Source organism: Taudactylus pleione, unplaced genomic scaffold (assembly GCF_031769625.1).
Source record: "Taudactylus pleione unplaced genomic scaffold, aTauple2 ptg000296l, whole genome shotgun sequence".
Taxonomy (NCBI): Eukaryota; Metazoa; Chordata; class Amphibia; order Anura; family Myobatrachidae; genus Taudactylus; species Taudactylus pleione.
Window position 1 is genome coordinate 7,686,247 of NW_028284698.1, and position 9,231 is coordinate 7,695,477.

Below are 9,231 nucleotides of genomic sequence, written 5' to 3' on the forward strand. Positions count from 1 at the left end.
AAAGAACATTTTAACATCAGACAGGGGAGCGATCCTTCACTGGGACCAGACTGACAGTGCAGAAACAAACTCTAAGGGAGGCCAGGTGGAAGCCAAGGTCTAACCCAGCCTGGAGAAAGGCAAGCACCCGGGAAACCCTAAAAACCATAGGGTCATACTTTCAATGGTGTTCCTGTAGAGACTAAGAGTGCCAATCTCTGCAATAGGTGTGGGCTGAGGAAGGCTTACGCACCCTGAGCATTGTCTGGACCACAGACTGAGAGAAACCCTTGGCCTTTAAGAGGGATGACTCAAGAGCCACGCCGTCCAAGACAGACGAGGTAGGTCTGGGTACAGGCAAGGGCCTTGCACTAAAAGATCCAGCTGTAGAGGAAGTGGAAAAGGAGCGTTTATGGAGAGACTCCATAGGTCGGTGAACCAATGGCGCCTGGGCCAGACTGCAGCTATCGGTATCACCGTGCCGCCTTCTTGCTTACATTTTCAGAGAACCCTCGGGAGAAGGGAGAGCAGAGGAAAGAGTTATGCGAGATGGAAGTCCCACCTAACTGCCAGAGCATCCACGAAGGCTGCTGAGGGGTCTCTGGTCAAGGACCCGTATCTGGGGACCTTGTAGTTGTGACACGAGTCCATGAGGTCTACGTCTGGAAGGCCCCATTTGTCCACCAGGAGTTGAAAGACATCTGGGTGTAGAGCCCATTCTCTGGAGTGTACATCCTGACAGCTTAGGAAGTCCACTTCCCAATTGAGGACTCCAGGAATGAACACTGCAGAGATTGACGGGAGATTATGTTCGGCCCAGACCAGGATGTGTGCTACATCCCGCATGGCTGCCAGACTTCACCTGGATGGTTGAGGTAAGCAACCGCAGTCGCGTTGTCACACTGGATTGGACTGGCCTGCCGCGGAGATCTCGCTTCAGAGAGAGCGCTCTGCACCCTGCACGAAGCTCCAGAATGTTTATGGGTAGGCAACTTCCTGGGTTGTCCACTGACCCTGAAAGGTATGATGATCAGTTACCGCACCCCATCCGCGAAGGCTGGCATCTGTAATGAAATGTTTCCAATTTGGAATCCAGAAGGGACGACCCTTGTCCAGATGGGACGTCTGTAGCCACCATAAGAGGGAAGCTGAACCTCCAGAGAGGAGGATAGTCTCGGACCAGATCAGATGATACTGACCATTCCACCGGGAAAGAATCAGTTTTTGAAGGAGTCTGGAGTGGAACTGGGCATATCCGACCATATCGAAAGTGGATACCGTGGACCCCAGGATCTGCATTGTTGAGTGATTGGATACCCTTCGATTGCGGAGCAAGTTGGGCACGTGTCAGTGCATTGTCAAAATTTTGTCCGCTGACAAAGATCCTTTGTATTAGAGAATCCAGGAGTGCACCCAGATGTACCATCCACTGTGTGCGAGAGGGAAAAGATTCTCCAATTGATGAGCCAGACGTGTACTTGCAGGCATTCAATGGTCAGCTGGAGATGGCATTGTAACAGCTGGCAAATGTGCCAAGATTAAGAGGTCATCTAGGTATGGCAGTATTCTGACTCCCTGGCTGACTCCCTCCCTGAGGTGGGCCGCCATAACTGCCATTATTTTGGTAAAGACCCAAGGTGCCGTTGACAGACCAAAAGGCAGCACCCGAAACTGGTAATGTTGCTGTAGGACAGCAAATATTAGGAACCGTTGGTGGGCTAGAGTAATAGCAACATGCAGGTATGCATCCTGAATGTCCACAGAAGCCATAAAATCCCCAGGTTCCAATGCCAGGACAATTGATCGTAGAGTTTCCATGCGGAACTTGGGCACTCGCATAAATTTGTTGAGTGATTTGAGATTCATAATAGGCCGATGAGACCCCGTTCGGCTTCTGAACCAAGAGTGTAATAAAAACCTGTTCCTTGATGAACCGAAGGAAATTATATGATCACACCTGAACTCAGCAGGGAGGGAATGGCTTCTTGGAGGGCCAGGACCTTGATAGGATCTTATGGGGGACCTGTACTAAACAATTTCTGGGGAGGATGCCTCAGGAAGGTAAGGACGTACCCCTGAGAGACTACTTCTCGGACCCAGGCGTCTGTTTGATGCCAAGAGTTGACAAATCAAAGTTGGCCTCCCACCCTGGGATCCCGCAGGAGGAGGTCCGACCCATCAGGCGGAGGGTTTGTCGACATGGAAGCTTGACTTCTAGCAGACCAAGACTGCTTGGATCGCGGCTTGGTGGTCTTATGAGAACTAGACTGCCTGGGAAAGGACTGTCCTTTTGCCTTCCCCTGAGGGCGAAAGGTCTGAAAGGAGGATGGTCTAGGCTTAGGGGCCACGATTTTTTGTCCACCTCTGCACCAGAGTAGGGATTCCAGGGCCTTCTTTGATTCCCTGTCTGCTTTCCAGGACCGTAGCCAAAAGGACCCAGCAGACGACTACCGAGGTCGCAGATGCCTTAGAGGCAAGGAGTCCAGTATCCAATGCAGCTTCTCCCAAATAAGAAACCGCTTCCTAAATATGGGAGATGTAAGCCAGTTGTTCCCTGGTAGCGTCTGAGGCTGTCTTCCAGTGCCTCTGTCCATCCTTCAATGGCCTTAGCTACCCAGGTCGCAGCCATAGCCGGCCGAGTAATAGCGCCAGAAAGCGAGTATACTTGAGACAAGTTTCCAGTTTTCTATCCGTAGCATTCTTAAGGGAGGATGTAGACCAGTGTTGGCTAACCTTGAGACTCCAGCTGTTGTGGAACTATATATCCCAGCATGCCCTGCCACAGCTTTAGCATGCACTAATAGCAAAACTGTAGCAGTGCATGCTGGGTTATGTAGTTCCATAACAGCTGGAGTGTCAAGGTTAGCCAACACTGATGTAGACAGTAAAGGCAGTGTAAAGCTTCTAAGAGTGTCACATGTGAATCAACAGTAGAAGGACTTCTCACTTAGTGCACTCACCAATAGGGAGAGGGTAAATAGTTGCTAGTCTTTTTGGGACCTGTAACGGTTTGTCAAGAGTACCCAAGCTACCCCTATGAGCTCAGTGAGCTGGTCTGATTGAGGGAATTCAGCCTTAATCACCTTTTGACGTTCATACATCAGGGTTATACGCTTAGGGGCGGGTTCATCATCCTCGATATTCAGGATCGCTTAACTGCCCCCACTAAAGAAGGGATATCCACTGTTGAATGACGGTCCTCCTCGCCCGAGCGGGAGACAACCTCCTCTGACTATGCATTAGAATCAGAAAGCTGGGTGGACTGGTAGAATGATAGTTGCCTATGTGCTTTGGTGGCTAGGGGTCTGTCTGCCCGTAACATTTGTTGATAGGCTGCAGACGTTTGAGCCATATTCTGAACTGAGTGGGCAAAAACATCCATGCAAGGAGAGGGTACTGACATAGTAGGCTGTAATAGCTGTGGGTACCCCATGGTTGGAGGCAGCATGGGGACTGACAAGCAGTCCACTAGCTGCGTCATAACCTAGCCAAGGTGGCTCCTGGACAGGGGCTGGTACGGTGGGCTGGAGAGGTGGTACATAACAAATAGCACACAGACTGTCCTGCACGGAATCCTGAGGGACAAGGCAGCTGAACAGGATCTACAAGTAACCAGCAGGGGCCGCACACTCCTGTTTACCCTTGCCTTTAGAAGACATTGTAATGACCATCCAGCAGCACACAATCAGTGTAAAGCTAATAATGCGAAGTGACACCCATCACAAGTACAGGTAAATGTGAAGTAATAATGAACCCCTATACACCAGGTAGTTGAGGGTTAAGAAAGAGCAGCAGGGATAGATATAACTGACAGAAAGTTTAAGGCAGTATATCACAACAGCAGCGCTAGCACAAGTCACATACAATGCATATAAATATACTTGCAATGGGCACTGAATCATCTACTAAAGCTGGTAGGATTGAGTGTGGTCTAACCTGGCTCCAGGGAGAGGTATACAGAGAGACCAGACCCGATTCTTCCGAGACCTGTAGCTCCAGAAATGCTGTGCACAATGGCTACTGAGCATCTCACAGTGGGAGGAGGATGAGGAGGAAGAACTGCTCCGAGGTGGGAAACCTCTTATGAGGGATCATGCTCTGAGCTGGGGGAGGAGCTACCGGGGGAGAGCCTATCTCCCCAGTGCTGCATCATTCATCAAGGCCGCTGGCCTCAACAAACAGAATAAGAAAGTGAAATATTCATGAGGCACTGCCCTCAAACATGCGCACTTTGGTAAAGTTGCTTTAATAAAGGGGGTGGGGTGTACAGTAGGCAACCGGTTTAAACCACAGTTGTACAAATAACAAGAAATATGCTAAGAACTTACCTTTGTTATCTCTATTTCTACGAAGTCCATAGGGTCCACAGGGTTGACCTTGGGGTATAGCTGGATCTGGATCCACAGGCACCACGCAGTTAAAGCTTTCACTGCTCCCAGGATGCACTTGGGTCCGTCCTCCTCTATACCCCGGCCCCGAGCCACAGGCACCTCAGTTGGTAAGCAGCCAAGGCCGGAGGAGGAGACTAAACAGAGAGAAGGAAGACTGGAACACACACAAGAAACCATATTCACAGAAATGGGAGACGGAAAACCGGTGACCAGCCACACAGCCCATTTGAAGCCAGGTGCATCAGGGCGGGCGCCCTGTGGACCCTATGGACTTCGTAGAAACAGAGATAACAAAGGTAAGTTCTTACCATATCTCTTGTTTTCTACTTCAGGGTCCACAGGGTTGACCTTGGGGATGTCCCAAAGCAGTTCAACTAAGGGCGGGGACGCTCCTGAGCAGAAAGGAGAATCCTGCACCCGAAGGATTCATCCTGAGAGGCAAAAGGTGTCGAACGCATAAACCTCAAAAATGTCTGAATGGAAGACCAAGTGGCTGCCTTGCACAGCTGAACAGCGGAGGCAACACGTCTAGCAGCCCAAGAAGGACCCACAGACCAAGTGGAATGAGCCTTAACAGAGGCCGGAACAGGTAAACGTTCCTGTACATAAGCTTCCCTAATAACAACAAAGCCAACGGGCTAACGTTTGTTTGTTGGCAGGCCAACCCCTCTTATGAAAACCAAAGAGGACAAACAAGGAATCGGACTTTCTTACAGAAGCCGTCCGATCAACAAACTCAGAGCACGGACAACGTCCAACGAAGCCTCACCAGCTGTAAGATCAGGAGATTGAAAAGCTGGTACCACAAGTTCCTGATTGATGTGGAACTTAGAGACTACTTTAGGCAAAAACTCAGGATGAGTACGAAGCACGGCCCTGTCCTGGTGAAAAATTAGGAAGGGGGGACTACAGGAAAGTGCCCCCAACTCGGACACCCTACTCGCTGAAGCAATTGCCAGGAGAAACACAGTTTTCAGTGCTAACCACTTGAGGTCAACAGACTCAAACGGAGGTCCCTGCAGGACCCGAAGAACCACCGCCAAGTCCCATGGAGCCACCGGAGGCACAAAGGGAGGTTGACTCCTAAGCACACCTTGGAAAAAGGTGTGAACATCAGACAGGGTGGCGATCCGTCGTTGGAACCAAACAGACAGAGCCGATACATGAACCTTCCGGGAAGCAAGACGTAAGCCCAGGTCAAGACCTGACTGTAGAAATGCCAAAATCCTAGAAACCCTGAACACCTGAGGATCAAAGTTTCTGGCCTCACACCACTGAAAGTAAGTGTGCCACACTCTGTGGTAAATCCGTGCAGAGGCAGGCTTACGCGCCCTCAGCATGGTACCGATGACAGGTAGAAAAACCCCGGGACCTTAAGACGGCTGTCTCAAGAGCCACGCCGTCAAAGACAGCCGACCCAGATCCGGGTAAAGGCAGAGCCCCTGAGACAGCAGGTCCCGACGCTAAGGCAGAAGGAACGGGCGCCTACGGACAAGCTCCTGAGATCGGAGTACCAAGGACGTCTGGGCCACGCTGGAGCCACCAGCAGAAACGTGCCCCCGTCCTGTTTGATTTTTCTGAGTACCCGAGGTAGCAGGGAGATCGGAGGGAACAGGTACGCTAGGTGAAACGTCCATTTCACCGACAGCGCGTCCACTAGGCTTGCGCCGGCATCTCGTCCTTGAGCCGTACACGGGCAACTTGCAGTTGTGACGGGAGGCCATCAGGTCCAACTCCGGCAGTCCCCATTTGTCCACAAGAAGTTGAAACACCTCTGGGTGAAGCGACCATTCCCCTGGATGCACGTCCTGACGGCTGAGGAAGTCCGCCTCCCACTTGAGGACTCCTGGGATGAAGACCGCCGAGATTGCCGGAAGGTGGCACTCCGCCCAAGCCAGGATCTGAGACACCTCCGACATCGTAGCTCGACTGCGAGCCCCTCCCTGGTGATTTGTGTATGCTACCATGGTAGCGTCCGATTGCACCTGAACTGCTCTTCCGTGAAGAACGGTGCCTGACGACAGTAGAGCACGGTACACCGCCCGTAGCTCTAGAACGTTTATGGGAAGGGCGGCTTCCTCCGCCGACCAACGGCCCTGAAGAGACAACGAGCCGGTCACTGCCCCCCAACCCCAGAGACTGGCATCTGTCGTAAGCAGAACCCAGTCCGGGATCCAAAAGGGGCGACCCTGGACGAGATGAGCTGACTGAAGCCACCAAGCCAGAGACCGGCGCACTTCCGGGGACAAAACCAGCATCTGGGATCGGATCCGGTGAGGTAACCCGTTCCATTCCGATAGAATCTGCCCCTGTCCTTTGTTGACAAGAATCCAGAAGTGCTCCCAGATGGACCATCCGTTGTGATGGGACCAGAGAGGACTTCTTCCAATTTATCAACCACCCGTGTGCTTGAAGACAAGCAATGGTCAGGTGGAGATGTTGAAGAAGCACCTCAGGGGAGCTTGCCAGCAGCAGAAGATCATCCAGGTACAGCAACAGCTGTATACCCTGACCCCGAAGGTGGGCAGCCATAACTGCCATCACCTTGGTGAACACCCTCGGAGCCGTGGAAAGGCAGAAAGGCAACGTCCGAAATTGGTAGTGATGGTTCAGGATAGCAAACCTCAGATACCGCTGATGTGCCGGTGCTATGGGCACATGGAGATAGGCATCCTGGATATCGAGGGAGACCATATAATCCCCGGGTTCCATCGCCAGAATGATGGAACGTAACGTTTCCATCCTGAACCTGGGAACTCTGAGGTATTTGTTCAGAGACTTCAAATTCAGGATAGGGCAATGAGAACCATTGGGTTTCTGCACCAGAAACAGAGTAGAATAGTACCCCGTCCTGCGCTGAGACTGCGGGACGGGAACAATGACCCCTGCTTGTAGCAAGGATTCTATAGCTACCTGAATCTGGACAGCTTTGGTCTTGTCCAGAGAAGGACTCGTGCAGAAAAACTGGTGGGGCGGCCTGAACCGAAAAGACAGGGCGTACCCCTGAGAGACTACTTCTCGAACCCAGGCATCCGTGGTGGTATTGTGCCAACACTGGGCGAATTGGAGAAGTCGGCCTCCCACTCTGGGGTCCCCCAGAGAGAGGCCCGTCCCAACAGGCAGCAGGTTTATCCTCCTGCTTGGAAGAAGGGCGCCGAGCGCTCCATGCCTGCTTCTTGGGCTTGGGCGCGGCCTTGGTCGCCGAATGTCTTGGGAAGGACTGAGCCTTGGCCTTACCCTGAACCCGAAAGGCAGAGCTCCTCACTTTAGCCGGCGCAGAGGCCGAAGGGAGGAAAGCCGACTTGGACTTAGCCAAAGTATCAACTAATTTGTCCAAATCCGGACCAAATAGTAATTCTCCATTGAAAGGCAAGGCCTCCAGACCCTTCTTAGAGTCTGCATCAGCCCTCCAGGACCTCAGCCACAGGGACCGCCGAGCAGACACCGCTGCAGCCGACACCCTAGAAGTGAGCAGGCTGGCATCCAAAGACGCTTCCCCGATATAGGAAGCTGCATCCCGCATCTGTCCCACTAACGCTCTCTGGATATCCGGAGCATCGTCAGGAAAGGTATCCTCCAAGGCATTGGCCCAGGCCTCAATGGCTTTAGCCACCCCCAGGAGACAGCCATGGATGGGCGAGCCACCGCCCCGGAAAGAGAGTAAATTGACTTTAAACAAGTCTCCACCTTCCTGTCCGTGGGATCCTTCAGAGAGGAGATAGACGGCAATAGCAGCGTCGCGCTTTTGATCAAGTGGGTGACGTGGGAATCCACCGCCGGCGGAGTCTCCCATTTCCTGCAATGAGCTTCCGGAAAAGGTTAATTTGATGCCAACCTCTTCTGTGGATGGAACCTCTTACTGGGTAATTGCCAGGCCGCCGCCATATGATCCGTTAATTGATCAGACAGGGGAAACACATTTGAAGTTACCTTGGCTTTTTTAAAATTAGGAAACTTCGACCTAGGGGCCGGCGCATCATCCTCTACATGTAGGATAGCCCGCACCGCCCTAACTAAGGCTGAAACATTAAGTCCTCCCCATCAACTCCCGCAGCACAGCGTCTGCAGGAAAATAGCACAGGAGCCACAGAGCGCTCAGTCTCCCCATCAGACATGATACAGTAAATACACAAGAAATACGTATCACCAGAGGAATTACGGTGTTAACACCCGCACACTCACCAGTGAGTACCAGATATGTGGTGTAGCACACAACAGTATGTGACTGACCCCACAAATACGTGATTTATATAAGTGAGGGTATCAGAAAACGCCCTTCCCCAACACACCTGCCGGGCCGTAGGAAAAGGAGAGGGATAGGTATAAGCTGACAGTAATGGAGAATAAGTCACAGACAGGCAGCACTAGCAATAGTCACATACAATGCAGAAAAGTTAGTACTCACTGCACCTTCCGCTACAATCAACCGCCCAGATTCAGTGTCTGGGAGGGCTATAGCGCTTTGTCCTTTAGCAGGGGAGAGGTACAGGGGGACCGGTCCACTGGATACCGCCTGGGAGATCTGCGATGCCTGCCAGTGAAGATGGCCGCCGGAGACCTCAGAGGAGTGGCCGAGAGATAAGAGCAGCTCAGCGACGCCAGACTGCGAGTTGAAAGGCGCGCAGAGCTGAGGGGAGGAGCCGCTAGACAGGGAAGGCTGCCTCCCCTGGCTAGCAATTAACCCCCGGGTTGCCGGTCCCACTTCCAGCCTGTCACCCTGGTGGTCTAGCGGACACGCGGGGTATTCCTCTACTTAGAGGGGGAGCCAGCCGCCGCTGCTAGCGCCTCCGGTTTGTCCCCAGAGACCGGAGGCTCCTGACTGCATTGAAGTATCCCGCAGGCCGCCGCACGCGGCGACCCG